The 6,636-nt window shown below is 56.0% G+C and overlaps 1 long non-coding RNA gene across 1 annotated transcript; it reads right to left on the bottom strand.

Moving 5' to 3' along the window:
- Positions 1-1,917: 1,917 nt before the first annotated feature.
- LOC100512593 (uncharacterized) lies at positions 1,918-3,062 on the bottom strand. The gene is made up of 2 exons (XR_014840022.1): positions 2,810-3,062; positions 1,918-2,360 (listed from the first exon to the last, which is right to left on the bottom strand). It is a non-coding gene; the product is annotated as an uncharacterized LOC100512593 (long non-coding RNA).
- Positions 3,063-6,636: the final 3,574 nt, after the last annotated feature.

Below are 6,636 nucleotides of genomic sequence, written 5' to 3'. Positions count from 1 at the left end.
GGAGAAGCCGGCCCCTGTCCTTCCCTCTCTGGAAGCTGGCTGGGGTCGGGGTAGGGGTGGGGTGGAGACTGGGAGAGAGAAGAAGCCCCCTCCAGCCCCCAGCAGCTCCCTCAGGCTCAGCGCCCAGCACACCGCCGCCTGAACGAATGGTGGGTCGGAGCCTCAGCTCTGGGCGATGACAGAGGACACAGGAGCCTGGGTGGACAAATACTCCAGTAGTTACACATATAAAATAAAATCTGAAACATATATCACAAAATCTGGAATATGTATTCTAAAGTCTGAGATACGTAGGAGTTCCCATCATGGCTCAGTGGTTAACGAATCCAACTAGGAACCATGAGGTGGCGGGTTTGATCCCTGGCCTTGCTCTGTGGGTTGAGGATCCGGCGTTGCCGTGAGCTGGGGTGTAGGTCGCAGACTCGGCTCGGATCTCGTGTTGCTGTGGCTCTGGTGTAGGCCGGCAGCTACAGCTCTGATTAGACCCCTAGCCTGGGAACCTCCATATGCCACAGGAGAGGCCCAAGAAATGGCAAAAAAAAAAAAAGACCAAAAAAAAAAAAATCTGATACATATATGTATATATAATCCATTTTGCAGAGTATACATCTGTATACATGTATACACATACACAGGCACACCTGTGTATACACATACATGTATATGGATAAAATATAGGTTTATTTATATATATATATATATTTTTTGGCCACACCTGCAGCATATGGAAGTTCCCAGGCTAAGGAATGAATCCGAGCCTCAGCTGTAGCAACATGGGATCCTTTAACCTACTGCCCTGGGCTGGGATCAAACCCGAGTGTCTGCAGTGACCCAAGCCACTGCAGTTGGATCCTTAACCCACGGTGCCACAGTGGGAACTCCCAAGATATAGGTTTCGATTCGGGGGCGGGGGGCGGCCTACCTATGGGAAGTTCCCAGGCTAGGGGTCGAAGTGGAGCTACAGCTGCCGGCCTACACCACTGCCACAGCAATGAAGGATCCAAGCCATGTCTTCCACCTACACCACAGCTCACGGCAACGCCGGATCTTTAATCCCCTGAGCAGAGCCAGAGATCAAATTCGCATCCTCATGGATGCTAGTGGGGTTCGTTCTGCTGAGCCACAGCGGGAACTCCCTGCTGTTTAACCTCTTTCACTATCAGTTTCACATTTGTAAATGGTTTAACCTCTTTCCCTATCAGTTTCACATTTGTGAAACAGAGAGAGACCCAGCAAGGGCCGCTGGCAGGATGAACTTGGTGAATTGGTGCTGGTGGTCAGCACTCAGCTCCCCTTGCCTGGGACTGGAGGTCCCCACTTTGAAGTGAAATCAGGATTGCCTTAAAAATGCGATGACCTTAAAATGCTTTAACAGCCCAACACAGAAAACAGCCCAGGTGTCAATCAGCAGAGGAATGGCGGCACCAACCCTGCAACGCCCACACCCTGGGGAACGACTCAGTGATAAAAGGAATGGATTACTGATCCCCAGAACAACTTGGCCGGATCTCAGAGGCCTTATGCGGAAGATCAAAGAATATCAAAAGACATCAAAGGTATCATGTTGAATACAGACTGTACGAGTCCATTTACAGGAAGTTCTAGAACAGGCAAAACTAACCACAAGAGTGGTTTTCTCTGGGAGTGGGGGTGGGGGTGGGGGTTGCCTGGCACAGGAAAGGAAGGAAATTTTTGGGGTTCTGTGTCTTGAAAGGGTTTGGCTCACACAGGTGTAAGCATTTGTCAAATATCGGTGAATGTTTTTGCTCAAGATTTGCGTTCTTTGTAGGTTTCCTGCTAACTAAAGGACTGTGAACACATATTCAGCTCTAGTTAATGATACGTACGCCAGGGTCTATTATGATGTCTGCGAGCTACTTTGAAATGCATCCAAAAAAAAGAAAAAAAGATGGGCACTGCATTGTCAATCAACTATTTAATAATTTTTTTTAAAAAAGGTGGAATGATGGATGGCTCGAGGCACCGATGTGCGATAGGACCACATGTCAGCGGCAGAGGCTGGGTGGCGCGCGTGTGCCTGTCCATCATATAGTTCCCCAAACTCTGTGTGCCCGAAAAAGCTCACGATATCGTGTCGGCAAATTTAATTGCCAGCGGTTTCTCTTTCTGAGTGATACGGAAAAGTGCGCCGTACAGTGGTGGATGGTGTCTTAGAGATGAGGAGAGGTAGCGCTGTCCTTGCGAAGCTAGGGGGGGCCAGCTGGGACTTCGAGAGCTGCTCCCTCCCATGACGCCTCTCTCCCCGTTTCCACTTGAGACTTGGAGGTTGTGTCTCCCAGCGTTTCTTCCTCTCTCCATCACTCTCTCCATTTGGCCTGCGCCCATGGCATGTGGAGGTTCTAGGATGGAACACGTGCCACAGCAGGGACACTTCGTCACCTGCTCTGTCACTGTTCTCTGTCCCCTCGGCTTAGCTGGGTCCCTCTGCACCTGCCCTAAATGACAGCCCCTCTTCTAAGAGGACCACGCTACGTGCGTCCTTCTGTAGCGTGTAGCGGCTCACTCCTTTGCTTAAGGCCATTTGCATCTCCAATGCTTAGAGGATAGTGTTCATGCCCCTGGGTTTCAAGAACCAGCGGGACTCCAGTCCCACCAGGTTGCGCCGTGCGCTGAGCCTTTGCAGATGCTGTTCCTTCTGCCTGGAAGCGCTTGTCCTCCTGGCTAACTTCCAGCCATCTCACAAGCCTCAGCCCAGAAGGCTTCCCGGCTGTCCTCCCAGCTGTGGCCCCTCAGGCAAAGCTGCTTCTCCTTCTTGCTCCCCCGCATCCCCCGCCCCCAGTGACCTCACCTGCCCCTCGGTTGGTGCCTTCACTGGCTGCCTCCGCCATCCACCTGTGTGCCCCAGGGAGCAGGGAGGCTGGGATACGGAAAGAGAAATCCTGGCAATGCACGGGGGGCTCCGTCTTTTCCTCCTGTCCCCAGCCACCTCTCCAAGGCTCAGCTTGGAGCCAGTCGGTTGAATGGGGGTCCTTGTCTGTTGGCGAGAGGATTCCCGAGGTGATGTTGTAACCGGTCAGACAGGTGACATTTACTCAGCTCCGCTGATTGGACGAATGAACAAATGGGCTGCAGTTACCTCACGTCCCTTCGATCGTACCAGTCCCCAAGCTCTAGGTGGCCGGGACTGTGTCCTCTTCTAGCTCCTGGACCCTGCTAGGCACATAGTAGGCGCCCATGGCATACTGACTGTTGGGGATGATGTCCCCAAGTGGGAGGAGGAGGAGGATCAGGTCTGGGGGTGTCGTGGGGTCCCAGGGGCAGATGGCAGAGATTGCCTCTGTGGAGGGGAGGCTGGTGATGTGGTCAGGGCTCCAGGGAAGGGGACAGAAGCGTGGGCAGTTGGGCAGGCTTTCTCTCTCCCACCTGCTTCCGTCTCTGCCCCTCCCAAGTGCTTAACCAACGTCAGTTCAATAGTGCAGGAGCAGAGTTCCCGTTGTGGCTCAGCAGGTTAATTACCTGACTAGTATCCATGAGGATGTGGGTTCGATCCCTGGTGTCTCTCAGTGGGTTAAGTGTCCGGTGTTGAGTGAGCTGTGGTGAAGGTCAGAGACGCAGCTTGGATCCCGAGTTGTGGCTGTGGTGTAGGCCGGCAGCTGCAGCTCTGATATGATTCCTAGCCTGGGACCCTCCATATGCCGCAGGTGTGGCCTTAAAAAGAAAAAAAAGAAAAAAAAAAGTGCAGGGGCATCGGGCTGAGACAGACCTGGCTTTGACTTTCAATCCAGCCCTGTGGCTTACCGTGTATCTTAGCTTGCCTCATCTGCCACCTACACCACAGCTCACGGCAACTCAGGATCCTTAATCCACTGAGCGAGGCCAGGGATCGAACCCGCCACCTCATGGTTCCTAGTCGGATTTGTCTCCGCTGCGCCACGATGGGAACTCTGAGGGGCTGATCTTATCTGCCCTGAGCTGTCACTGTGGCAGAGCTGCAGGTCCCGCCTGGAGGTGAGGCATGTCTTGCAGTCCCAGTGTAGGCAAGTCAGGATTTAGTGACAGGGCCGGGAGGAGCCTGAGTGCACAGAGCCAGCGGGAGGTGGGCTTGCACTATAGGGAGACATTGTTAAGATCCACCACGGTGGGCACGTGGGTCGGGGGTGGGGGGGCAGGGGAGGGGGGAGCAGACCTGGGGCAGCGCAGGCCCCAAGGCTGGAGGCCGAGGCTTGTCCACCAGCCCCCCTGCCCCGGAGCCCACCTGCCTTCTCCCTCACCCGCGGTCCAAGCCCCACTCTGGCGCAGGAGTCAGGCCCTTGGTTGCTATAACAACCGGATCCCGGCAGTAAAAATAGTAACTTATTTTTTATTCAACTTCTTTTGCTCTTGGAGGAAAAGAAAATCCATTTCTAGGCTTGTGTTTCCTTTCAGGGGGTCTCCTCTGGGGCCCTGCTGAGCCCACAGCCAAGATCGGCTTGAAGGTCAACTGCAGGCCGAGGCCGGGAGGAGGCCAGCAGGCCAGGAGCCCAGGAAGGCCCAGGCCCGAACCTGTGGCTCCAGGCGGCCTCGGGGAACTGCGGTTACCAGCGGACACCCTGAGCCTGGCCTGGCCACCCCAGGAAGTGGGGAGCTCTCCCTTTTGAAAAGCCAGCAGGGGCCTTTTTTTTGGAAATTGAGCTTCAAGGGCTTTGGAGGAGGTATGGCTGGTGCCTGGGGACAGGTGTGCCCTGGTGTGTGGACAGGGAGGTTGGGGGGAGGGGGGGGTGAGGGAGGTCAAGGTCGATGAGAAGCCATGATATGCAGGGCTTGGCCTTGCCTGCCTCAGTTGGACTTTGCGCTCCTGGAGGTCTAAGAAGTCTTGGAGCGGGGAGTTCTGTGTTGGGCAATGAGCTTGGAGCCTAGAGAGCTGGGCTCCGGGGCAGGTCCTGGCCCTCAGGCTGTGTGACCTTGGGAGGGTCTGCTGGGCCTTCTGAGCCTCACTTTCCCTCCTCTGGGTGACGGGACAGGAGGTGCCAGCCACCACAGCCTCGCCTTTCCTAACCGTGACTTCCAGTAAGAAATGCATTTGTCATTCCATCCGGGACTCACATGCATACACACAAAACTTTTCCCGAATGTGATGTTCTCACCGCATCTGTTATACTTCACTGTCTTTTCCAATGCTGCTCATCCCCCTCCCAGGTGGACTCCACAGTCTTCTAGTGCCCGGCCGTCCCCATAGAACCTTCCATGATGTTGGCAATGATACAGTAGCGTCTTGAAACATGGCTAGTGTCACCAGGGAGCTGTGTTTTTCAATTTCATTTCCTTTTATTCAGTGTATATGGAGATGCTTCCAGGAGGCTGATGGCTACGGTCCTAGAAGCCGCAGCTCTGCTAGGTCCAGTTGAGCAACTGGAAACCCACGGCTCTAAGGGATGCTTGCAGCTCAGCTCTGTAGCCCCTCCTCACGGGCTGGGCTTCCTGCGCTGCCAGAGCCTCTGGCCCACAAGTCTATCCCTTGGGCTTCCGCTCATGCCAACCTTGACCTCCGGCTCTCGTGGCTGAAACCCAACTCATGAGCTCCGTGATCTCCTCCTCTCACCCCTGCCCCTTTCCCTAGGTGGCACCAGTACCCACCCAGCAGGACCAGTTAGAAGCCCAGGGTGTCATGCTCCACGTCTAATCCCCCATCTACAGGGTCTGGTGGATTTTACCGCCCAAGCGTCCCTGGATCCCTCCTCTGTCTACCCTGCCCCCAGCCCTGCAGTGGCCTCTGAACGCATCTGTATGCAACCCTTCTGGTCCTCACTGATTGTAGGTGTGTGTGCCTACTGTGTGCCCAGCCTGTGGAGGGCAGAGTGAATGTGATGGCATCCCTTTGTCTTTCTCCTTCATCTTGTTCCAGCTACCTTGGGGCAGAGGATGTGTGGGTGGGATTATTTTCTGAATGTGTAGTGGGATCTCAAGTAAAGCTGGTTATAAAAAGTAGCAGGGAGCTGGGGTTTGGGAGGGGGAGGGAGGAGGGGGAGGTGTGTGTGAGAAGAAGGGGCCTGCCCTTCTATTTGGGTACCTGTCCTTCCACGGCGGCTATTGTGCCTCCCTCCAGCAGCCCCCCAGCACCCCCCCCCGCCCCCGCCTCGTGTCACCTCTTGCAATAGGTGGTTTCACCCAGGCCAAGGTCTCCTAAAGAAGGAATTTTGTAAAGATCCAGAGGGTGGGCAGATCCTGGGTACCTGGAATTTGGCGACCAAATGCCACGGGTGTGTGACCCTGTCTTGGGGTCACGAAGGTCCCCAGAGTCACAGCCTCTGGAGTTGGACGTGTTCACCAGAGACAGCCCATCCGCTTGGGGCCGTCGCGCCGCGCTGGGAAGAAGGGTCTGCAGCTCGGGCGGTGGAGGAAGCGCGAGCTTCAAATACTCTCCGGGGTCGACCAGGCGAGGGGCTGAAGGGCAGGCCCGCCCCCTTCCAGCCCAGGCCCGCCGGGGCTCCGTCTAACAGGCCGTCTTCTAGCTGCAAAACGACCGGAGGAGGGGGCCCCGGGAGCGAGGAAGAAGCCCCCCCAAGCCCCCATCCCTCCCCCCCGGGTCTCCCCTCCCCCCAGCGAGGCCAGGAGGGGTCCGCCCCGCGCGGGGAGGGGGCCGGGGCCGCGGGGACTCAGGCGATTGGCCCGGAGCCCCCCCCCCCCGCCCCGCCCGCC

This window comes from Sus scrofa, chromosome 3 (assembly GCF_054392235.1).
Source record: "Sus scrofa isolate SSC_HxYL_T2T_F1_AM1 chromosome 3, Sscrofa_HxYL_maternal_Yorkshire_Landrace_v2.0, whole genome shotgun sequence".
Lineage (NCBI taxonomy): Eukaryota > Metazoa > Chordata > Mammalia > Artiodactyla > Suidae > Sus > Sus scrofa.
Note: the sequence above shows the minus strand (reverse complement) of the source record. Positions and strands in the feature narration are given on the sequence as shown.